The sequence below is a fragment of the Hevea brasiliensis genome, chromosome 18 (assembly GCF_030052815.1).
Source record: "Hevea brasiliensis isolate MT/VB/25A 57/8 chromosome 18, ASM3005281v1, whole genome shotgun sequence".
In the NCBI taxonomy this organism is placed as follows: Eukaryota; Viridiplantae; Streptophyta; class Magnoliopsida; order Malpighiales; family Euphorbiaceae; genus Hevea; species Hevea brasiliensis.
Genome location: NC_079510.1, coordinates 6,074,880 through 6,102,368, shown reverse-complemented (window position 1 = coordinate 6,102,368; position 27,489 = coordinate 6,074,880).

The following is a 27,489-nucleotide window of genomic DNA, read 5'->3' as shown; positions in this document are numbered from 1 at the left end:
TGGACCTTTTCTATTACACATAAATATATTATGTAAACGAAAAAGTGGAAATGCCTTTTATTAATAAAAATATGTACAAGATACATACTAAATGATATGCTCTAGGGCATACTACTAACAATCTCCCACTAGCACTAGAGCCATTCATTACAATATCTTAGACCTATCTTCTCAAGATGTCGGTCTAACTGAGTCTGTGACATAGGCTTAGTGAATGGATCAGCTGGATTTTCAGCTGATGCTATTTTCTGCATGGCTACATCACCTCGCCCAACTATTTCTCTGATAATATGGTAGCGCCTTTCTATGTGTTTGGATTTCTGGTGAGACCTTGGTTCCTTAGCTCAGATGATCGCTCCATTATTGTCACGAGTAGTGGAACTGGCGACTCAATGGAAGGAACTACTGTAAGTTCTGTCATGAACTTTTTATCCAAACGACTTCCTTTGCGATCTCGATGCGAGAATATACTCGACACGTAGTGGAATCTACTGCGTGCTCTATTTGGAACTCTTCCAACCGATCGCACCTCCATTACAAATGAACACATATCCAGAGGTAGACTTTCTATCATCGATATCTGATTGGAAATCAGAATCAGTATAACCATCCAATTGCAAGTCTCCACCTCCATAAATCAAGAATAAATCCTTAGTTCTTCTCAAGTACTTAAGGATATTCTTGATACTATCGATATTCCAAACTGGATTGGATTGATACCGCTAGTCAAACTAATAAAGATATGCGATATCCGGCCTAGTACACAACATTGCATACATTAAACTTCCAATAGCCGAAGCATATGGAATCCTAGCCATCTTATCTCTTTCTTCAGGTGTCTTTGGAGACATCTCTTTAGAAAGATGGATACCATGTCTCACTGGTAACAATCCTCTCTTGGAATCAAGCATGTTAAACCTCTTTAACACCTTTTCCAAGTATAGATTTTGGGATAAACCAATTATTCTTTTCACTCTATCTCTATAGATGCGAATCCCAAGAATATAGGTTGCCTCCCCTAAGTCTTTCATGGAGAATGTATTTGACAACCATACCTTTATAGTCGTCAACATACCTGTGTCATTACCCATAAACAGTATGTCATTCACATATAAGACAAGGAAAGTGATAGCACTGTCACTAACCTTCTTATATACACATGGCTCATCCTCATTTTTGATAAAACCAAAGGATTTAATGGCTTCATCAAAATGGATTTTTCAACTCCTCGAAGCTTGTTTCAACCCATAAATGGATCGCTTTAGCTTGCATACCTTGGAACCATCTTGGGATTCAAATCCCCTAGGTTGTTCCATGAAAATGTTTTCTTCAATGTATCCATTGAGAAAAGCTGTTTTGACATCCATATGCCAAATCTCATAATCATAGTATGCAGCTATTGCTAATAAAATCCTAATTGATTTAAGCATGGCAACAAAGTAGAAAGTCTCCTCATAGTCGATTCCTTGCCTTTGGCGAAACCCTTTCGCTATTAGCCTTGCCTTATAGGTCTCTACCTTTCCATCAGAACCAATTTTCTTCTTGAAAACCCATTTGTTCCCTATAGGTATAATACCTTCAGGTGGGTCAACAAGATCCCAAACTTGATTCTTATACATGGAATCAATCTCGAATTTCATAGCATCAATCCATTTTGAAGAGTCTATATCTGATATAGCTTCTTCATAGGTAAGTGGATCATCTCCATGATCTACTTCTTCATGAGTAGACAACTCTTGTTCTTCTTCATGAAGAAAACCATATCTCACTGGTGGGTGAGATACCACAGTTGTTCTACGAGGAGCAGTGTAGATGTTTCATCAACGGGTATTGGTTGACTAGATGGATCTATATCCATCGATGCATTGGTTGGTCGAATTCTCCAATTCTAACTCTATTTGCCTTCCTTTGCCTCCTTCTTGAACAAACTGTTGTTCAAGAAATGTGGCATCTCTACTTATCACAACCTTTTGTGAAGTAGGCAAATAAAAATAATATCCAAAACTATCTTTTGGATATCCAACAAATCGACCTTTTTCTAATCTGGTCTCCAATTTATCAGTGTTCAGCTTTTTGATATAAGCTGGACAACTCCAAATCTTAACATGCTTAAGACTTGGTTTTCTTCCATGCCATATCTCATAAGGTGTGGAAGAAACTGATTTTGATGGAATCCTATTCAGAATATACAAAGCTGATTCTAATGCAAATCCCCAAAAGGAAATTGGCATATCAGTATAGCTCATCATACTACGTACCATATCCAATAGGGTACGATTTCTCCTTTCAGATACACCATTTAGTTGTGGCGTTCCTGGAGGAGTCAGCTGAGAAAAAATGCCATGCTCTCTCAAGTATTCATCAAATTCAGTACTCAAATATTCACTTCCACGATTTGATCGAAGAGATTTAATATTCTTTCCTGTTTGATTTTCTACTTCAGATTTAAATTCTTTGAACTTTTCAAAAGATTCATGTTTGTATTTCATCAAATACAAATACCCAAACCTTGATTTATCATCAGTAAAGGTAATAAAATAATGAAAACCCCCTCTAGCCATTTCTTTAAATGGACCACATACATCACTATGTATTAGCTCCAAAATATTTTCAGCTCTTAGCCCCTGTCCAACAAAGGGTGATCTAGTCATTTTGCCCTGAAGGCAAGATTCACAAGTTGGAGTAGACTCAAAGCCCAATGAGGATAGAATCCCCATTTTCTCCAGTTTTGCAATCCTATCTTCTGCAACATGACATAACCTTAAGTGCCAAATATATTTTGAACTTGAGTTGGTTTTCACCATGGCATTGCATTCTTTTAGATCACTTGCATTCAATTTGTGTTTGTCATTATTATCCAAATAATAAAGACCATCATTCATATAACCCGAACCAATATATTTATTTCCAAAATAAATATTGCAAACATCATCGATGTTGAAATTCATAGCCATTTCTAGTCAAACTAGATATAGAAATGATGTTCTTAAAAGCATCAGTACATATAAAATATTATCCAAACACAAAACATGTCCAAACATGTAAAAGATTTAGATCCTATGGCTAAAGCTTCAACAGTTGAGCCATTGCCAATCCAGGACTCTAACATCTTGAGAACGCATAGTCGCTACTATTTGCTAGTTCTGCATATCATTAGAAATGTGAGCGGCACGATATCTAAAACCCAAGCTGTAGATGAACTATGAGTATCATCAGAATCTAAATAACAAGATATGGACATACCTTCCGAAGGTATATCCTTCTTGTCCTTCAGAGAAGCAAGATACTCTGGGCAGTTCCTTTTCCAGTGCCCATCCTTTTGGCAGTGGAAACACTTTCCTTTGCCACCATCAGCTTTAGTCTTCCTTTTCTGTTTAGATATTTTCTTGGAAGGACCAGGAATCTTATGTTTCTTATTCTTAATGACATTCTTATTGTTGGACTTTACAGTAGAAGAAGATGCAACCAAAGCTACCTCTTTTCCTTTATTGCCTGGCATATTCTTTTGGGCAATAACCAGCATGTTGAGTAAACCAGCTAAGGTGCATTCCTGTTTAGTCATATGGAAATTTGTCACAAAATTCCCAAAAGAGTCAGGAAGGGACTGAAGGATCAAATCCGTCTGTAGTTGGAAATCCATGTTAAAGTCAAGATGTTCCAACTGCTCAATCATCCGAATCATCTTGTGGACATGATCCCCAACATTCTGTCCCTTAGACATCCTCATACGGAATAGCTGTCTAGATATCTCATACCTAGCATTCCTGCTATGCTCACCATACAACTCTTGTAGGTGAAGGAGGATCTCACTCGCACTCTGCATGTTCTCATGTTGCTTCTGTAACTCATTACTCATGGAAGCAAGCATGTAACACTTAGCTCTCATATCATGCTCCTTCCACTTGTCCAAAGTTTCATGTTCCTCTTGTGTGGCCTCTGGAGGTAAGGGACCAGGAACATTTGAATCTAGAACATATCCTATATGTTCAAGGTTCAGGACAAGTTTCAAATTTCTTAGCCAATCAGACAGATTAGGTCCTGTCAACCTATTGTGATCAAGTATGCTTGCAAGGATATTGGATGGTGGTGGTTGTTTTGTGCTCATTTTTATCAAAAAATTAACTACAGAAAATAACAAGATTAATTAGTAAATGTATCATGTAATTAACCAAAATGATTATGGTCTTTTAATCAAATTGGTCCTCCCACTAACTTAGCGAATCCTACACTTCCAAAGTAGAAAACGGAAATCCTAGTTGGATGGATTTCTAGTGGGTGATTGAATTCTTATAATTCTATTGATCATCCTCAGGTACATCCATTATTGGAATTACAATAAACTATAAGTGAGCAACTCTTTGCCCATCACATCTCATGTGAGGTTCAATCCTTTACCTAGCCCCTAATGCTCAAAATCTCAGGTACATCCATTATTAACTTATCTTGCATTAGTTAAGTTGATCCCATTGAGCCAGTAATTATGCAAATAATTTTAATGTCCTCAGGTACATCCAATATTGGCCACTAAACCATTTACATATTTATAACATCTCATGCTTAACAATTATTCTTAAGAAAATCTCTTAAATAAATTGCATCTTATGCAACTATTTAAAATTTCTTAAAATAATTGCCCCAATGGAGGGCCTATGTTATAATTACTTTAATTATAGCATTTCCAACTTAATCATTTGTTTGGAAGATTTTATGGTCATTCTATTTACTATTAAGGTCTCACTTTGCAAATTATCCATTTAGCATGCATATATCATATAATTGCATACATTCCCATACATCTCATGCATTCATGGATAAGCAGTAAATATGGTATGATCATGGACTTTCTAAGGGATTTAATTCTGAGCCACCAAGAATTGAATCAGGGCATTCCTAGGTGCATTTCATTCATTCATTTTACAAGAGTTCTTTGAAGGAGTACATAATCAACACTTGATCTTGAATTCCTCCCACTGGTCCCACCAATGCTCTTGACCTCCTTGAACTTCTTACAATCCAATATTACATAGTAATCCTTAGCATACCAAGGCGAATTTACAAGAACTTAAATAAATGAAATTACAACCCAAAAATTATTACAATCTTAATAATACATGCCCAAAATAAATTAAAATAAATTAATTAATCTACAATCCCAAAGAAACATAAAAGAAATAAATCCAATCACATTGGTCTTTTATAGTCCATGATCATCCATCATGCATATCACTATTTAACAATTAAATAAAACATACATACTTAAATTAAATTGAATATCTCATATTCAACTTAAAAATCCAGATTTGAATATGATTCAAATAAATTTAAAAATTCAGATTTGAATCTCATTCAAACAAATTTAAAAATTCAGATTTGAATCACATTCAAACAACTTCAAAAATTCAGATTTGAATCACATTCAAACATTTTTTAAAAAATCAGATTTGAATCACATTCAAACATTTTTTAAAAAATCAGATATGAATTTTATTCAATCAATTTTAAAAAATCATATTTAAATATGATTCAAACAACTTTAAAAATTCAGATTTGAATCACATTCAAACAACTTTTAAAATTCATATTTGAATCACATTCAAACAATTTTTAAAATTCTGATTTGAATCATAATTTAATTGTGTGATAAAAACTACTAATTAAACACTTTAATTAGTCAAAGAATAGGCCTTAGATCATACAACAATTGCAGAATTAAAAGCCAAACCATGCGCACCATTGATGGTGTTTTTTCAAGTATGCCGCCAACTTGGTTTTCAATCAGCAATGAACTTTTAATCTCATGATCAAACACAAAATTAAATCATATAATCAACAATCTAAATGGCAAATATAGTGGCTTTGATACCAATTGAAGGAACGGAAGCGTGAAAAACACAAGTTTATACCATTGAATTCAAAAAATTTTCACCTAGGGTCACATGCATCATGCAAGATTTATTTTTATCTATTTGATTTCAATGATAAACAACATATTAAAACTCTTTTAATATTTTTTTTGATATGTATTTGCCATTTAAGATTTTAAAATTAATCAGATTAATTTTAGAACCCTAGATTAAATCAAGAACGATTACACTAACCTCTTGATGCACTGCAGCGTGTCTGCGCATTTGAGATTCGTCTTCAGGACACCAGATGTTGTCCCTCTAGCTTGTCCACACCAAGAACACCTATGGCAACCCTTGAACAGCTTCTAAAGCCTTTTCTATTAATTAGAAATTCAAGTTCTGCCTTTTAAGAGATTAGAGATGTAAACAGGACACTAGAAACAATTCCTAGTGTTCTTAATTCAAGAGATTGATGGCTAATCTCTTTGAATTGATAAGAGATGAAGAAGAAGAGATTAAAACCCTCAAAGTGGCGTGACAAAGGAGTGTGGCTGCTGGTTGTATTTTATTTTCTCATAACAACACTTAAATAGCTAGGTTAACACATTAAACCCTTGCCACATGTCACCCTTTGATTAGCTCTAGGTTTAAGTGACCCAATCACATTGTGCCAAGTATCAAACCTATATTTAATATTGATTTTAATCATCTTACATGATTAAAAAACATTTGGCAAGCTTATGTGTTATGCCATGTGTCACCATCTCATGGTGCCACGTGTCACACTGCAAAATGACCAAAATGCCCCTGTGTCTTAATTTTGAGTTCTTAACCCAAAATAATTATTTTCTTCTTCTAATTAATTTATATCAAATATAAATTAATTAATTAATCTCTATTAATTAATTTCTCATTAATTAAATTCATATTTAAATATTTTAAATATAAATTTAACTTATATTATACATCCAATAATCTAAATTTGGTTTCAAGTCATGCTAGGGACTTTGCAATCTAATTGCAAACCAACCTATTTAATTAATCAATTTAAACTCTTTAATTAATTAATTAAATCATATTTAATTAGGTGATAACTTGTGTATGTGTGTGACTTACTAGGCTCATCACTAATTGGCAATGAGACATGATATCAACTCTTAATATCATCAGAACTCTTTCTTACCATAAATGATTTCTCTAAATCATTTTATGAACCTCATAGACCATGGTTAACACCTAGCATAGCATGCCATGGCCACCCAATTAGTAATAAGGTTTACCTTAAATGAACCTATAATCATATGTTACCATGCACTAGAATCTCTCTGTTACAAAATCCCAACTCAAGCTGGAGTCATGGTTTATGTCAAACTCCATTTGCTATGAATATTATGTTCTCTTTTAATTCTAGTTCTTGATTAAAAGATTTTCTCATCGAAACTCTTTTACGAATAAATCTATATCTGTCTGGCAGAACTTGAAACATGAAGAATAATTAAATGAACATAGGATTTTATCTCTATTTACTTAGAGGAACAGATTCCATCTTGATCAACACCTACCTCCATATATAACTAGTAGGAGCCAACACATGCCCATATACCCATACACAGTACAAGTATGAAAGCATTATCAAACTCAAACTACCTATATACAAGATAATTGTGCTATCTCAGGTCTAAAGATTATATGCACTGATATGATTTATGACAAAACATTGACAAGAATAAACTCCATGTGCTTGTCATAAGTGTCACTGGTTCGGCCTACTTATCATTTATAAGTGCCTATCATGTTTGTTATATGGCATGAGACTCACCATTCCATCTTATTTATATCTCATATAAATAACTTGGGAACAAACATGAATACAATCTTTCTGGATAAGTCATGTCCTTATTATGAAGTATCCTCGATTGTGAACCTATTTATGATACTTCGTGCTAGAAATATTGTCACTCATATTCTTAACAACTTAAGAATAATATTTCTAACAAAATATCAATGGACCTTTTCTATTACACATAAATATATTATGTAAACGGAAAAGTGGAAATGCCTTTTATTAATAAAAATATGTACAAGATACATACTAAATGATATACTCTAGGGCATACTACTAACAATTTATTCCATGGTATCCTATGAGACGCTTTCCTATAGCACCCATCATAAGCATCCCATTCAAAATCTTTACTTATCCTATGACCTTAATGGTTAACACTTATACATTTTCTCACTCCTATGATGCTTCGAATTTCCACTCTATTTGTGTCTTTACTGAGTTCCTTAGACCAACTCCTGTCCATCTTATGTAACTAATCAAGTAGAGTTTCATTACTTCTGAAATTCTAACCTTATGATTAGCTCTTACCAATACATCCTTCACATTATGTGACATTTATAATTGACCATAGAAAATTTCTTCTTGTATCTCCTTTCCCAACTTGACCATCAGAATATTATTATTCCGTATTACCCTTTGTAGGAAACTACTATTCTTGGTTAGATAAGTATCCTTGAATCTATAATTTCTACCTAAACTATCATAGTAGTGAGAAATGAGTGTTGTACCACAATCCCAGACAATATATTTCACATATTCGCTCTCCTTAATATAGTCACATTTACAGCCCACAGCTTTCCAAACTTCAGCCTCAAATTTACCCATCAGCAACAATTTCATCCACTGAAACTCATCCACAACTAACACTTCCTCCAGCTTATAGTTCAAAAGGGTTGTAAGCCCTAGTAAGTAACTCAATTTAATTTCTGCCACTAATCTAATCGTCTTTTTATACTTGATATTAGGTACACACGTACCATCATTTTTGCCTTAGGAGATTGAATACGCACAAGCGCCCATCAAGTTTTTGATTAATTGGATCACTTTAATACAACCTCTCTTCTTAACACAATCTCTTTTATTCCCTATTTATCGTTCATCCTTATAATCATTTGTTTAGTACCCCTTATATTCTGCTATATTCTGAAAGATAAAGCACTGATAGACTCTCCCAGAACTAACTATAGTCTTAGCAACAACCACTCTTTTGATCTTTATACTTTCTAATAACTTGTGAGTAATATCTATACCTATCTTATCCCATCTTGTCCCCTACTAGCATTTTATTATCTACTGTCTGACTGACATTCATGTTCCTAACAAGGTTAACCTGTTGGTCACATTGAAAATACTTGCCTGGCCTCTAATTACAGACTTTGGGTCTCACCATTGTGAATTTTAACATCAAATCTTTATGCCATTATCCCCCATTCCTTTCTCTCATTAGGCATATTCAAATCTATTAGGTTGAATTTTTATTCAACTTACTCCTACTGACTTTGTTTCTTGTCTGATAAGATAATTTAAGTTACCCCAACACATTCTATATCTACTACCTACTTTGGTTGCACACCTCACTTAACTTTTCTTATACTGTCAACAACCAAAAGGGTTCTTATGTCATCGCCTCCTTATTCTACCTTAGGGATAGAAAACTGATAAGGTCTAATTCAGATCCTACAACTCTAAGCTCCAAGTTCAGGCTCCTAACATTATATCAATTATAACCTGCTCTGAATTCTACACTTCTAAGTTCTACACCTTGACAAATGTTTTCCCTAATGTCGTTCTTTTCTAAGCCTCTATCCTTACTTTTCTGTTTACCTCGCTTTCCATTCCTAGATGTGCATTTACCTCCTCTTTATCTTTACTCTACTCTTCCAAATCTTATCATAATCTGGGCTTTTCATTTTTTTTTTTTTAGCCAACTCCTTTTACCTTATCCAAAATTGAACTTGACTATTTTATTCTTTAGTTCTACTCTTTTTTTCACCTGGCTGTTATGTCAGAAACCTATACTCCTTACACTATCTCTATCAAGTCATCAACACCTTTATGTTACTTAGAATTGATCCTTTAACCACTCTAGCTAGTACTTCTTCTGGTATTTAGGTTATCTCTTCTACTGCATTTGATCCAACTACTCTATCTTTCTCTTTTGGACTTCTTCTATATATACACATATTCTATGATTTATCTATGCTAACTTTTGTCTTTATCCTTTCTTTTATTTAGAGTATACTTTTGTCTCAAGCAATAAGAAGCTATGGAGGAACTCAAGGAATAGTAGCCATGCATTCACTGTGTGATATCTGTTTCTATTCTTTAGACCACATATTAACCCCTACTACCTCAAGGAGGGGATTTGCAGGAATTCTAGTTTCCCATATCCACTCAATTAGTCAAACATAAAATATTGGGTACCTAAACCCGTTATTCAATTCAAAGACCTTTAATCCATCATGATCCGATTACTTACAATTACTAAAATGGAATTTGTACCCTCTCTACGGTACCGGAGTTAATAACTCTATACCACAGCTTATAGTTCTAACTGGGATGCCAATCATTTAGTCACCAATACTAATAGTAATCCACTATCTCACTTAAAGGACATTATCATAATCTGCAGCACATCTGATAGTAAGAGAGGTACTATATCTACTACATTGCCACAACTGTATAAGGCTATCTGCTCTTTTATCATACTCTAAAATTCTTTAAAACATCATCTCACAGGCTATGAATATTATTCCGAGCCTCCGATCTCCTTTAGGCAGCAAGGTTATACTTTGCACCTTGCTGACACATAAGGGATACACTATTCTTACTAAACTTTAGGCAAAACTTCCCTTGTAAGGCCAAAATTGTCCAAAACCCCATATCGGAGTCCAGATGGTCTCACTATGTAGGTGTTACCTTTACTTTAATTATACTAAAACTTTTAATCTTATGGCGAGTTCTAATATAACTCTAGCTCATTCTAGGGTAACCGAGTCACTGACCCTAATTACCGACCAACTGTGACTATCGATATTTTAGCACAAGGGTTTTAAACCCCTAACTAAGAGTTCCCAACTCTTCTGCAGATATATAACTCTGTTCTAGCATATCTTATACCAAACCAGAGGTTACCTAACACCCTCATCATGGAACAACACAGGGATGCATGAAGCTCTATACAATAATCCCATATCGGTACAGTAATCTATAGCTTATAGAACAGACATTGAGAACATTACATAGGTCACTACGATATGTCCCAACAAATTAGGCTTCTAAATCTCTTATCTCTCTTTAACTCATTAATGCCATAAACTTGCCCTAACTGGGCTGTCCACCGATAACTGCCAGTAGTAGTACCTTTGCCCTCATCTAGGGCAACTATATTGCCATTACTCACTTTGATGTACTCATGCCTTGTACTAGATAGGCATGCCAGTTAGCCCTATTTTGATAGAAAACATGACATTTCTTAGAGTACATATACCCATGGCAGACTTCAACATGTTTGCTAGCTCAAGTTCACATCATTAGATGCTCCATAAAAATTAAGACACTAAACTAAATCACTCTCACACTACATAAGGAATAACACATAATCTAGAAATAAGGAATTATATAAGAAGACGAAACAAAATCCTACACTCCACATGTGATAACTCTAAGTACACACCTTCCCATGAATCTAGAGCCTAAGCTCTGATACTAACATTGTCACGACCCGATTCCATAGTCTGAATCGGCACTAGGACCTGGATTGATGTAAAGCCCCTGAGGCCCGTAGTAAGCCTTACTAATCCCAAATCCATAGCCAAGGCCCAAAATTGAGGCCTAACATGCAAATAAAATAAAAGAAAATAAAATATTATATTTTTATCTGGGTCATCCTAACCCGATGACTATCAAATACTAAAGCTAGGGAGCTCAGCTCAACCCTAATACCATCATTTAAGTTATTTAAATATGATAAAAATCTTGATTTATTAATATCAAGAATGTAAATTAACACAGTTCCTAACAAAATCCATACTATGGCTAACACATGCGGAGTTCTAAATTATAAATTTAGAAAATAATAATACAAATAAATAATTACGAATAAAACTGCAAGGAAGGAAGTAGGTAATTCTAAAAAAGAGCTCATCCTGTAGCCTGAAAAAATAGGGTGAACAGAAGTGAGCGTTCGACTCATAGAGTAAGATATTGATTTTACATACAATTTCTATAACTATCTAGTACTAATGCATCCCTAAGGATGAAATGCAACACTTATCAACAATTTCACCAAAATGAAACAATATTCGCACAAAGAATAATTTGGAGCACTCGCACACCCGTGTGTCACATCAGATAAATATAATATGGGAGCTGATCCTCTATATTGCTTTATTGATCCAAGGCCTACTAGTGAGATTAACTCGAGCTGGACTTTCTCTTAATAATCCAAATGCAGGGGTCAGCGAGATCAACTCAAAGTCATACTCACCTCGACTTTCTTAAAAAGGACTGAGCCCCAAGCGAGACTAGTTCAAGCCGATTTGCCCATCCTACCCATATCCATCACGCTACATCACATGTACGCCGACGCATGCACACAGCTCAAAATTACCCTGAGGCCACATCCACATCCATTTTTCAAATAAGAAAATGCAACATAAAATGTGCCTAATATCTAACTACATACATATATTTATACATGATGCATAAGCATGCCTTGAATATATAATAATATTGAAATTGTAAATGAAATTAATATCTACTCACTGATTATCAAAGATTAATGCGGCAGCTGAGTGGGAAGGATGGCTGACCCTAATCACTTAAATAATTATATTATAAATTTATTAGTACTATTTCAAAATAAGACTCGAAGAAATAAAAGATAACATAATTTATGCCGAAAATCTGGCAGAGTTTTCCCTATACTTAGGACCTACCCAACCTTCAAAATAGTTCAAATAACACTTCTAGAATCACACATCTCAACCCATATCTCATCAACATCATATGGCCCCTCCTAGGCCCTCCAAACCAGGCAATAGTCACAAACTTAAAAAATTATGTTTTAGCCCCTAAAACGGACATTCTACAAACTCAAAATTACCCTGAGGCCACATCCACATCCATTTTTCAAATAAGAAAATGCAACATAAAATGTGCCTAATATCTAACTACATACATATATTTATACATGATGCATAAGCATGCCTTGAATATATAATAATATTGAAATTGTAAATGAAATTAATATCTACTCACTGATTATCAAAGATTAATGCGGCAGCTGAGTGGGAAGGATGGCTGACCCTAATCACTTAAATAATTATATTATAAATTTATTAGTACTATTTCAAAATAAGACTCGAAGAAATAAAAGATAACCTAATTTATGCCGAAAATCTGGCAGAGTTTTCCCTATACTTAGGACCTACCCAACCTTCAAAATAGTTCAAATAACACTTCTAGAATCACACATCTCAACCCATATCTCATCAACATCATATGGCCCCTCCTGGGCCCTCCAAACCAGGCAATAGTCACAAACTTAAAAAATTATGTTTTAGCCCCTAAAACGGACATTCTACAAAAATCACTCAAATGAGCTCTAAAAATTCTAAAACTTTGCCTCGTGGTCCTTAACAATGTTATAAAGCTACTGCAAAAGAAATTATAATTTTCTAATAACCCTCGAATATTTTATGGATTTTTATTCAAGAATATTACTCAATTCCATAAGTTTCCGACAACTAACATATTCTTGATTCAACCCAATTCAACATTCACATATTTAACTCTCCATTCTCAAGCTTCAACCAATAATATAAAATTTAAATATCAAAAATTCATAAAATTTTATATGCTTGTATGCTAAAAATCTAACTAAAACCCATATATATATTTTTTCAAAAATATTCCAAAATCACACAAAAATTCAACAAACACCATTGAATATCTCCAAATCATTTTACTTTCATAATACATTTTTCTTAAAATTTTTTTTCAATTTTTTTTGTCTAAGAAACACTGCATTTAAGCACCACAGACTGAGAAATAAGAAAAATAATCTTACCCAAAGCTTATTTATGTCTAAAAAATTTCAAAAATTTATAAAAAGACTTTTAAAAGTTGAATCATCACCAAAGCTCACCGGACCCATCGCCGGAACCACCGCGCACGATGGCCGGCTACTGGTCGTCAGTGACATCTGCCGAAACTGGTCATACCAGAATGTTCCTTTCTTTCTCCTGATTCCATAGATACTAACCTTGTATCATAAATCTTCACCATTTGCTCAAACCAAGCTTCCAAAGTTTACTTTCTCTCTCTAATGTTCTTCCTTTCTCTCTCTTCTTTTCTCTCTTCTCTCTCAAATTTTCTTGAATTTCAGACCATCAAACCTCTATTCTCACTGCCAATCACCAGAAAATCACAAAATTTCAATCATTTTTCCCGTTCCTTTCTTCCCCCTTTCTTCTTCTTCTTCTTCTTCCTCTTCCTCTCATTTCTTCTTTTTATTCTTGTTCTGTCTTATTTTTCTTTTTCTTTTTTTTTTATAAATATCCAAGAAAGAGATTCACGTGGCTGGCACATTTATTTATTTATTATTATTATTATTTGTATTTTTTTTATTATTTTTTTTATCTCACCAAAATCAATAAACAAATAAATTTTAATTAAACTCCCTTAAAATGTAACTAATTAATAATTTAAATCCTACTACTAAATATTTAAATTATTTTTCATAATTAAGTATAAATAAAAATATAAGTATAGATAAAAGCATCAAAATATTAGTACTTTATTACTTAGTATAATGTTAAACTTTAAAACTAATCATTCATATTTCTTATTGAAACTTTAAAATAATTTTACAAAATATGTTTAAAAATGACATTAGAAACATATAAATGACTGTATTGTAAAAATTATAATTGAGTTAGATAATATTAAAATAATATTTGAATAATGTAATAAAATATAAAATTTATATTTCAAAAATTTGGGTTATTACAAACAAGGTAAAACTTCAGAAATGGGTATGCAAACAAAAGATACTCACTTCGATTACATTGAATATTCAATTCATAATTCAATTACTGACTCTAGTATTGGAGTGGTATTTAACCACCACTGGCCCTCACCTATTCTTTGACTTTCAAGTGATCCTTGATTCAGTCAGATCCAACCTCCATGAAATCCATGGCTACATCACTACCTAACAACAACATAATAGGGGGTATAATTCCCTTAAAGAGAGTAACTACACAATTGAAGCCTATTGTTATTATTATTTTTTAATCAATCTTAAGGGAATTAAACAACAATGTAGGCTTTTGGTACTAGTGTTTATGATTTTGTATTCAACAAAATTGTCAATCCTAATGTCTTCAAATTGGAGCATTTTGATGGAACCAATTTCACCTGCTGGAAGGACAAAGTATTATTTTTGCTTACTGAATTGCATATTGCATATCTGTTGAGTGACAATCTGCCCAAAATTCTTAAACCATTTGATAATGAGGCTGCAACAATCACAACATCTATCAAGAAACATGAAGAAGATGAAGTTTGCTACATAGGATTTATTCTTAATTCTCTTTCTGACAAACTATATGATTTATTTCGATCTATCAAAACTCCATAAGATATATGGCAAGCCTTAGGGAAAAAGTATACTTCTGAAAAACAAAGCACGGATAGATTTCTAAGTATAAAGTTTTTTAAGTTTCAAATGTCAGAAAATAAACCTGTTATCAATCAAGTAAATGAATTGCTTATTTTAGTATCTAGACTCAAAGTTTTGAAAATAGAAATGCCTAAAAAACTTCAAGTGGCTGTTGTAATTGCAAAACTACCTACCACTTGGAATGCTTATAGAAAGAAACTACTGCACACTTCTGAAATTTTCATCATAGACTAACTTATAAAGCATGTTCATATTGAAGAAGAGACTAGTATTTGCGAGACTAATTTTACTTTGGAATCTAGTACTAAGGTGAATAATATAGAGTTTGATACTAAAAAATCTGGAAATACCAAGTCTGAAAAAAAAAAATAAGAAAGTATATTGATATTGCTTCAAGTTCTAATTCTACCAATAATAAGAAAAACAAGTCATATTTTTTCTGTAGAAAAAAGGGTTTATTTTAAGAAAGAATGAAGGTTCAATAAAAAGTTAAAATTGGAAAAAAGTGCTAGTCCGGAAAAGGTAAATGTTGTTGAAAATAAACCATCTATTTCAGAAATTATTGCCATGGTTGTTAGAATTAATATCAATTTGGTAACAGAATGCAACATGGCAACAATTGAGAAATCTGTTGATTGGTGGTATAATTCTGTTGTCATTGTAACACCCCTAAGTTCGGTAGTGCGTTCTACTGCTCCGGTGACCAGTGTTGTCCGGACAGCTAGGATGCCTAGAACCACACCTTAATGTGAGAGAGGAGACATAAAATAATGAAATACAAGAAAAGAAAATACAAGAAAAACAAAGGAAAAATAATAGCAAAGAAATGTAACCGAGTAAGTGAGCCGGGAAACCTAGCGATGGGTGACCGCACCGGGAAGTCACGGCGTGAACGTTGATCGCCCAATCATGAGAACCCTGGAAAACATTTTTAGGACATAAATGGACCCTTATTGAAGTATAAATATCATTAGAAATATCAAAGAAAAATTAAATAATTAGTACAAAGAAAAGTGAGAAATCGAAAAACAGACAAAATACGGTGTTACCGAAAAATCGGGAATGCAACCCGAACAGGGGCATTATAGTCATTTGACATCCCGAAGTGTCTTTTGACCTAAATGTCCATTAAAAATAAATAGTATTACACTTAGAAAATAAAATAAAAAATTAAATTGGTGGTACCTAAAATAAATAGTGGAAAATAATGGGTTAAATGTGGATTAAGTGAAAGTTAACTTATAATATGTTTTAATTTTAGTTAGTGGACCACTATAGGATTAATTAAACATAAAGTATGGCAGGTGTAAGTCCACTAAACCCATCAGATAGTTCATCTTCTCCAACTTACAAAGCTAGCCGAATTGAAGAGTGAAAAAGAGCCACCATTGACGTTTTCTTTGAGCTTCAATCTCTCCCTCCATTTCAACTCCATTCACTTATGTTCTTTTATGAAAAATGGTCTACACATCACAAGGAAGATATTGATACAAATTTTGAGAAGTTTGGTGAAGGTTTAATAAGTTACAATTAAAGGTAAGTTTGCATTTTTGAGAATTTCTTTGTTAAAGTTTATGTTCATGTTATGGGTGTTAGTTTGGTGAAGGAAAATTTTGAGTTTGAAGGGTTATTGTTGTTTTCATTTTGGACAGCCATGAGTCACGTTTTTGATGAGGTAATTGTGCATATAATTGATGAGAAATAATGTTAATCATGGTGATTTAGTAACTTAGGGAATTATTTCATGTTTATATGGTGAATTATGCACTTTGATGGAAATTGGTATATGGGACGGCAATGTGATGTTGAAGAATGGTTTGTGGCAGCTTGTGGACACTTGAGTAATGGTATATATTGAAGGAAGTGTGGGCAGAATATTGACCTAGAAAGATTGATGATATGTATGTAAATTAACATTGTAAAGTGTATGTAAAGTTTGTAATGTTTAGGTGTGTTTGTAATGGTACTTAGAAATTGTAATTGTGAATGATTATTGGTGTGTTGAAGGTGATTGGAATCTGCCCAAAATAATGCTAATGTAATGTAGAAAATGCTTTTGGTAATGTGCCAAAACAGTTTGGTAAGTAAGTAAACAAATGGCAAAGGTAAGTGTGTGTTTGAAGTGGGGGTGTGAAATGCATATTGAGGGCAGTGTATATTTTAGCCTATAACCTTGAATGTGTAACCTCAATTGGTATGAGACCAATTTGAAGTGAAACTAGGCACAAAATGTGCCAACTTCCATTGAGAAACCATGCAAAAATTCTGCTTGCAAGGTGACCTAAAAAAATGACCAATTCGGATTAGGTACACTTGAGACCTAAAAACTGACCATTTGGGCAGCAGTGAGTATTTAAGCCATAACTCACTCAAACCAGGTCCAATTGACCTGAAATTTTGACCAAGAATAGTTAAGACCCATACCTACAAGTCTTATGAAGACACCAAAGCCCAGAAATGACCATAAGCAAGTCAAACAACTTGCACAAGTTCGGGTCCAAAAACTGGCCGAACCAGAATTGACCAATTTGACCTAAAATTGACCTAAAATGGTACCACTTGACCAGCAATAGTGTAATGACCATAACTTGGTCTACTTAACTCGGATTGACCTGAAATTTTGCACCGCGTGCAATAAAACCTAGATCTACAAGTTTGTAGTTTCGACCGAGACCCAAAAACCGAGGGAACTAGATCGTCCGGTTAGGTCAAACCGGTGTCGAATTGACAATTTGCATTAAAATGCACTAAGCAAGGAAATGACTTTGGTAAAACATACCAAACCTAAAACCTTATAGAATGTGACATATTAACAACACTAAAACCTAATTTACCTAAAACACCACGAGGGTCGGTATATTAGGTGATTAAGTGAATAATTGAGTTGATGTATTATTTACCAAACACCATCGATAGAGACAATTTAATTTAGTACTGAAACACTTCAAATTGTGTTTCTCAGTTAACAAGGACTCAGCAAAAGGGAAAGAAATACTGAGTCAAGACCAGGAGACAAATATCAGAGGTTTGTGCACAACAACTGTTTCTTTTGAATTATTTTCAATTGAAATAAATATTGACTATTTGTATATTATTGTTTTAAATTGTGGAAATGTGTTTGATGGACAATTAATGATTCAAAAATATTTTGAATGGATTGAAACTTTCAAAAATTTATTGAATGAAATTGATGGATACAAATAGATTTAAAAACATATGAAATGGTTTAAAACCACGACTATCATGTATATTGATTGTATTCCTCATTAGCTTGTCTAGTGGGACGAATTGAATTCCCTCTCTGCTGAAGTGTTGAGGTGTGTGCTGTTGAGGATGAATTGGATGAGTACTCATATTTTTGCTAGCTAGCCATGTTATTCCTCATTAGTCATCGACTTTTGGGACGAATTGAATACCTCATTAGCCATCTGCTTTTGGGACGAATTGAACTATGGATCATGATTAAGTGTGTGATTTATTGATGTGTATTGTGAGATTGTGAAATGGATTTAAACTCTCATTGACATATACTGTCTTTTGAATTCAAACCTGATCTGACTTATGGAAAATTATTGTGATATGGAGAAATGGAATTTAAATTCTTGTTGACAATTATTGTCTTGGATTTAACTATGATTTTAAGTATCCACTATTTACATGATTTATGAATTGTGATTTAAATTTGTATTTGGTTAATGTTGTGCACCACTGAGACATTGTCTCAGCGATAGCTTTTTATTGCTGTCGCAGGTAGAGAGACAGACAGGGCAGCAGACTAGGCTGCATATACATCCAGCGAGGGATTTCCTGGTATTATGAGTATACCAGTATTTTGCATTTTGTACTGTAATGTATGACACTGTATGTACATATTGTTTTTGGTTTTGAGCAGTTGTAAATTAAATTGTACCTTGAAGTTGTAAATTAATTATGAGTGTTTTGGATTGTAAAAGTTGTATTATATTTCCTTATCTCAGACTTTGAAAAGTTTCTATGGAATTAAGTTGATAAATTGTTGTGTTGAGAAATGTATTGGAGTTGAGATTTGGGAAAATTATTGAAGTGCTTTTTACAGGTTTTCTGAAGAACTGTTTTGTCCAAAATACAGATGGCACTCTGCCAAAATTTTTACAGAAATTCCAAATAAACCAAATGAGTTAGTGGTTTCACTTCAGTTCACCAAAGTTTTTAATACCTGTAAATAGTGCTCACCACTGTAAAAGAAGTAAGAAAAGTTTTTAAAATCCCTTGTAGTGTATTTAATGGGTTATCGATGAAGCGGAGTTGGTAATTCATTAGGTATACTACGGGATCATGTTATGCCTTACAGAGGGGTAGGGTGTGACATGTTTTAGTGGTATCAGAGCAATGTTTTTAAATTCTATTTTCACCTGTTATTTGAATGTTCTTTCTGCATAGTACAACTGCTCAATATCATTGTTTGATACATACAGTACATTACAGTATATTTATGAAATAACGAGAGTGAATTTTCTTGTGTTTTTGTTCAGGAAAGCTAAGATCCTCGCATTGAATATGGAAGAGGGTGATCGTTCGATCGTCGATCTATTGAGGTGAGGTGCAAGGGATGCCCAGCCTACAAAATGTTAGTGGTTCAAAGAAGACTAGCCCCTGCAGATCTGCGATTTCTGCTCGATTCGCTCGTGAGATGGCTGCAATATTCCAACAAATGGCTGGTAATGTACCTACTCAAGTCCCAATACAGACACCAGTGGTACAACCACAGTCTCCTACGAGGCAGTATGACAAATTGATGAAGTATGGGGCTACAGAGTTTAAGGGGACAGTAGATCCTATAGAAGGTGAGCAGTGGTTAGAGAGGATGGATAGGGTGTTCAAGAAACTTCATTGTACAGAGGAGCTCGGACTTGAATACTCGGTATCCTTACTACAGGGGATGCTTATGGTAGTGGAAAACCATTCCCCACAGTTTGGTAGAGCTGCGGTGCTAACATGGAATGACTTCCTCGAAATTGAGGCAAATACATCCTCGATGCTTATGTAGACCGAAGCTACAAGAATTCTTAAGTTTGAAAGCAGAGAGGCGGTCGGTGGTGAGTATGAAAGAGAATTTTCCCGCCTTAGCCATTATGCGGTGAGTCTACTCTCTACCAAGCAGGAGAGATGCAAGAGGTTTGAAAGCGGCTTGAAGCCCAGATAGAGTACAAGTGCTCGGCTTCAAACACACTAACTTCTCTGAACTTGTTTCTCAAGCCCTAGAGTTGGAAAGAGTTGAGTTTGAGGCGCTCCGGAGAAAAAGAGATCGGAGAAGACAGAGAAAGAGGAAAATCAGAGAAACGAGTTCCAGGTGGTCATCTTGGAAAGAGGAAGAACTATGGGGACATGGCGGAGGTGGCAAGAAGTGCAGTAGGGAAGATATTCGGACAGAGACCTCCCTATCCGGTCACAGTGAGTACAGAGGTTCCTATCCTCCCGCCAATGTGAAACTTGTGGAAAGAATCATGGTGGAATCTGTTACAAGGCTATTGGAGCTGTTATAGCGTGGAGGCAGGACACTTTGCCAAGGACTGCACTCGAGTCGCAGAGTTGGACCACCTCCTACTCTGCAGAGGGTCGATTGAGCCACTGTCACGAAGCACACAACCACCTAGCAGAGGTAGAGGCGGGGTAGAGGTAACCCAGTGCAGCCAAGGCACGATAAAACATTCGAACAAGATAGTGCTCGATCGAGTCTATGCCATGAGACGAGAGGAAGAGGCGAGACATCGATGTAGTGGCTGTACCTTCTCTACTTTTAACCAGTATGTGTTTGTGTTATTTGATCTTGGTTCTACCCATTCTTATGTGAGTGCTAGCATCATTGATTGCAGTGCTGTTCCATGTACAAGAATGGACTTTGAGGTGCTAGTAACAAGTCCGTTAGGACAGAGGTCGAGTTAATAGAATGTATAGAGATTGTCCTTTGGTGATCCAAGGACACACTTTCTGTCTGATTTCATTGAAATGCCCTTCAGAGATTATGATATCATCTTGGGCATGGATTGGTTAGCTAGGCATCATGCCATGATTGACGTAGGGTCAAGACGATCACTTTTGGCCTTCCTCGATGATGATGTGGTGATACAAGGGGAGAGGCGATTATTGCCATCAAACATCGTTTCGTGCACTAGCTTGAAAAATGATCGAAAGGGTGTGAAGCATACTTGGCACATGTGGTAGACACCCAAGTGGGGAGTCGACAAAGATTGAAGGACATCCCTACAAGACATGACTTTCTAGATGTGTTTCTGATGAATTGCAGGATTACCTCGGAAAGAGAAGTGCGATTGAAATTAATGTTATGCACAGTGTGGATCCAATTTCCATAACGCCATACAGTAATGGCACCAGCAGAGTTGAAGGAGTCAAGATACAATTGCAAGAACTACTTTAAAAGGGCTTCATCCGCCTAGTGTGTCACCTTGGGAGCACCGGTGTTGTTTGTTAAGAAGAAGGATGGTACTCTCAATTATGTGTTGACTACCGGTTGAATAAGGTGACAATAAGGAACAGATATCCGTTGCCTCGCATTGATGATCTGTTTGATCAGTTGAAGGGTGCAGCTATATTCTCCAAAATTGATTTGCGATCTGGTTATTATCAGTTGAAGGTGCAAGAGCAGAGTATTCCAAAAGCGCTTTGAACTCGATATGGCCACTATGAGTTTCTAGTAATGCCATTCGGGTTGACAAATGCTCCACCGCTTTTATGGATCGATGAACACTATCTTGGACCATATCTTGATCAATTTGTGGTGGTGTTTATTGATGACATTTTAATATACTCGAGGAGTGCAGAGGAGCATGATAGACATCTGCGGATTGTACTGCAGACTTTAAGGAGAAAGCAGACGCCAAATTGTCGAAATGTGAATTTTGGTGAAGGAAATCTCCTTTTTGGGACATGTTGTGTCATTTGAAGGGATCAAGGTAGATTCGGCAAGGTAGAAGCTATCCTTAATTGGAAACATACTGGAACATCACAGAAATTCGCAGTTTTAGGTTTAGCTGGATATTACCGTCGGTTTGTGAAGGGTTTTCTATGTTATCTTCTCCATGACCAAGCCTTGAGAAAGATGTAAAATTTCGGTGGGTGATAAATGTCGTGAGTTTTGATGAGTTGAAGAGGTGCTTAATCAAGCTCAGTTCTCACTTTACCTACTCGGGTAAAGAATACACAGTTTATAGTGATGCTTCTCACAATGGGTTAGGCGTGTCTTGATGCAAGATCGAATGTCATTGCTTATGCATCACGCCAGCTGAAACCGCATGAGAGGAACTACCCAACACATGATCTGGAGTTAGCAGCTATTGTTTTTGCTCTAAAGATCTGGAGACACTATTTGTATGGGGAGAAATGCTACATCTTCACAGATCACAAGAGCTTGAAGTATTTAGGCACTCAGAAGGAATTGAATTTGAGGCAGAAGAGATGGTTAGAACTCATTAAAGATTATGATTGCTTAATAGACTATCAGCCAGGGAAAGCAAATGTGGTGGTGGCGCCTTAAGTCGCAAGACTATGGCAAGTCTCGAGTTTCTCCTTTGTCCATGGTGTATGAATTGAAAGCCTGACATGCGGTTTAGAGGTTGATGATGAGGGACAGACGGTAGTTGCATGGCATGTACAGCCGGTGTTGATTGATCGGTCGTAATGGCGCGCAGTGATGAAAAATATCGAAGCTCTTGAAAGAAGTCGGCAGGCAAGAAACCTGAATTCTCTGTGAGAGATGATGGTTTATTGCTACATCAGGGTAGAATGTGCGTTCCTAGTGATGTGGAATTGAGACAAATCATTATGAAGGAAGCACATGAGTCTCCATTTACTATGTACCCTGGTGGAACTAAAATGTACAGAGGGCTGAAAGAGCATTCCTGGTGGATGGGCATGAAAGAGATATAGCCGAATGCTTTCCAAATGCCTAACTTGTCGAAGTAAAGGCGAACATCAAGTTCCAAATTTGGTTTATTACATCCTTTGTTAGTACCAGAGTGGAAATGGGAACGAATAACTATGGATTTTGTTACAGGACTTCCAAGGACACAGAGTAGTCATGATGCAGTATGGGTTATAGTTGACAGATTGACCAAGTCTGCTCACTTTTTGCCAGTTCGGATGGACTATAGCCTGGAAAGATTGGCCGATTGTACATATATGAGATTGTAAACCGCATGGAGTGCCAGATCAATTGTGTCGACAGAGATCCTAGGTTCACTTCTAGATTCTGGGTAGTCTTCAGAGAGCCCTAGGAACTAGATGAACTTCAAAGACAAAGATTCCACCCACGCATGGATGGCCACCCGAGAGGGTTATTCAGATATTGGAGGATATGCTACGGGCTTGTGTGATTGAATTTGAAGGTAGTTGGGATACACACTTGCCTTTGATTGAGTTTGCTTATAACAACGACTACCAATCAAGCATTGGGATGCCTCCATATGAAGCTTTGTATGGTAGAAAGTGCGTAACTCCCTTATGTTGGGATGAGGTAGGTGAAAGGAAGATGATTGGGCGGTAAATTGTCCAGCAGACAGAGGAAAAGATCAGTTGATCAGAGATAGACTCAAGGTGCATCGGACCGTCAAGTCCTATGTTGATATGTAAAGAAGAGATATTGAGTCCGCAGTGGGTGATAAGGTATTCCTCAAAGTTTCTCCTTGGAAGAGAATTATGAGATTTGGCAGAAAGGGGAAACTGAGTCCTCGTTTCATCGGACCATATGAAGTTCTGGAAAGAGTGGGTCCTTTGGCATATCGGTTGGCATTACCTCCAGAGCTAGCAAGGATACACAGTGTCTTCCATGTGTCCATGTTAAGGAGGTACAGATCAGACCCATCTCATGTACTAACAGTAGAAGAGATTGAAGTAAATCAGACCTCTCATATGAGGAAGAACCCATAAAAATTCTCGCTTATGAGGTGAAGCGGTGAGAAACAAATGATACACTGGTTAAAGTCTTTGTGGAACCATCATTCAGCCAGGAAGCTACTTGGGAACGTGAAGAGGATATGAGGAGACAGACCCACACTGTTCAGAGACTAATGCCAGGTAAAATTTCGAGACGAAATTTATTTAAGGGGGGGAGAATTGTAACACCCCTAAGTTCGGTAGTGCGTTCTACTGCTCCGGTGACCAGTGTTGTCCGGACAGCTAGGATGCCTAGAACCACACCTTAATGTGAGAGAGGAGACATAAAATAATGAAATACAAGAAAAGAAAATACAAGAAAAACAAAGGAAAATAATAGCAAAAATGTAACCGAGTAAGTGAGGAAACCTAGCGATGGGTGATCATGACGGAAGTCACGGCGTGAACCGTTGATCGCCTGGATCATGGGAACCCTGGAAAACATCTTTAGGACATAAATGGACCCTCATTGAAGTATAAATATCATTAGAAATATCAAAGAAAAATTAAATAATTAGTACAAAGAAAAGTGAGAAATCGAAAAACAGACAAAATACGATTATCAGAAAAATCTGAATGCAACTAACAGGGCATTATAGTCATTTGACATCCCGAAGTGTCTTTTGACCTAAATGTCCATTAAAAATAAATAGTATTACACTTAGAAAATAAAATAAAAAATTAAATTGGTGGTACCTAAAATAAATAGTGGAAAATAATGGGTTAAATGTGGATTAAGTGAAAGTTAACTTATAATATGTTTTAATTTTAGTTAGTGGACCACTATAGGATTAATTAAACATAAAGTATGGCAGGTGTAAGTCCACTAAACCCATCAGATAGTTCATCTTCTCCAACTTACAAAGCTAGCCGAATTGAAGAGTGAAAAAGAGCCACCATTGACGTTTTCTTTGAGCTTCAATCTCTCCCTCCATTTCAACTCCATTCACTTATGTTCTTTTATGAAAAATGGTCTACACATCACAAGGAAGATATTGATACAAATTTTGAGAAGTTTGGTGAAGGTTTAACAAGTTACAATTAAAGGTAAGTTTGCATTTTTGAGAATTTCTTTGTTAAAGTTTATGTTCATGTTATGGGTGTTAGTTTGGTGAAGGAAAATTTTGAGTTTGAAGGGTTATTGTTGTTTTCATTTTGGACAGCCATGAGTCACGTTTTTGATGAGGTAATTGTGCATATAATTGATGAGAAATAATGTTAATCATGGTGATTTAGTAACTTAGGGAATTATTTCATGTTTATATGGTGAATTATGCACTTTGATGGAAATTGGTATATGGGACGGCAATGTGATGTTGAAGAATGGTTTGTGGCAGCTTGTGGACACTTGAGTAATGGTATATATTGAAGGAAGTGTGGGCAGAATATTGACCTAGAAAGATTGATGATATGTATGTAAATTAACATTGTAAAGTGTATGTAAAGTTTGTAATGTTTAGGTGTGTTTGTAATGGTACTTAGAAATTGTAATTGTGAATGATTATTGGTGTGTTGAAGGTGATTGGAATCTGCCCAAAATAATGCTAATGTAATGTAGAAAATGCTTTTGGTAATGTGCCAAAACAGTTTGGTAAGTAAGTAAACAAATGGCAAAGGTAAGTGTGTGTTTGAAGTTGGGGTGTGAAATGCATATTGAGGGCAGTGTATATTTTAGCCTATAACCTTGAATGTGTAACCTCAATTGGTATGAGACCAATTTGAGGTGAAACTAGGCACAAAATGTGCCAACTTCCATTGAGAAACCATGCCAAAATTCTGCTTGCAAGGTGACCTAAAAAAATGACCAATTCGGATTAGGTACACTTGAGACCTAAAAACTGACCATTTGGGCAGCAGTGAGTATTTAGGCCATAACTCACTCAAACCAGGTCCAATTGACCTGAAATTTTGACCAAGAATAGTTAAGACCCATACCTACAAGTCTTATGAAGACATCAAAGCCCAGAAATGACCATAAGCAAGTCAAACAACTTACACAAGTTCGGGTCCAAAAACTGGCCGAACCAGAATTGACCAATTTGACCTAAAATTGACCTAAAATGGTACCACTTGACCAGCAATAGTGTAATGACCATAACTTGGTCTACTTAACTCGGATTGACCTGAAATTTTGCACCGCGTGCAATAAAACCTAGATCTACAAGTTTGTAGTTTCGACCGAGACTCGAAAACCGAGGGAACTAGATCGTCCGGTTAGGTCAAACCAGTGTCCCGGAATTCAGCAATTTGCATTAAAATGCACTAAGCAAGGAAATGACTTTGGTAAAACATACCAAACCTAAAACCTTATAGAATGTGACATATTAACAACACTAAAACCTAATTTACCTAAAACACCACGAGGGTCGGTATATTAGGTGATTAAGTGAATAATTGAGTTCAGTGTATTATTTACCAAACACCATCGATAGAGACAATTTAATTTAGTACTGAAACACTTCAAATTGTGTTTCTCAGTTAACAAGGACTCAGCAAAAGGGAAAGAAATACTGAGTCAAGACCAGGAGACAAATATCATAGGTTTGTGCACAACAACTGTTTCTTTTGAATTATTTTCAATTGAAATAAATATTGACTATTTGTATATTATTGTTTTAAATTGTGGAAATGTGTTTGATGGACACTTATTGATTGAAAAATATTGTGAATGGTTTGAAACTGTGAAAAATTGATTGAATGACATTGATGGATACTTATTGATTTAAAAGCATTGGAAATGGTTTGAAACCACAGCTATCATGTATATTGATTGTATTCCTCATTAGCTTGTCTAGTGGGACGAATTGAATTCCCTCTCTGGCTGAAGTGTTGAGGTGTGTGCCTGTTGAGGACGAATTGGATGAGTACTCATATTTTTGCTAGCTAGCCATGTTATTCCTCATTAGTCATCGACTTTTGGGACGAATTGAATACCTCATTAGCCATCGGCTTTTGGGACAAATTGAACTATGGATCATGATTAAGCTGTGTGTGATTTATTGATGTGTATTGTGAGATTGTGAAATGGATTTAAACTCTCATTGACATATACTGTCTTTTGAATTCAAACCTGATCTGACTTATGGAAAATTATTGTGATATGGAGAAATGGAATTTAAATTCTTGTTGACAATTATTGTCTTGGATTTAACTATGATTTTAAGTATCCACTATTTACA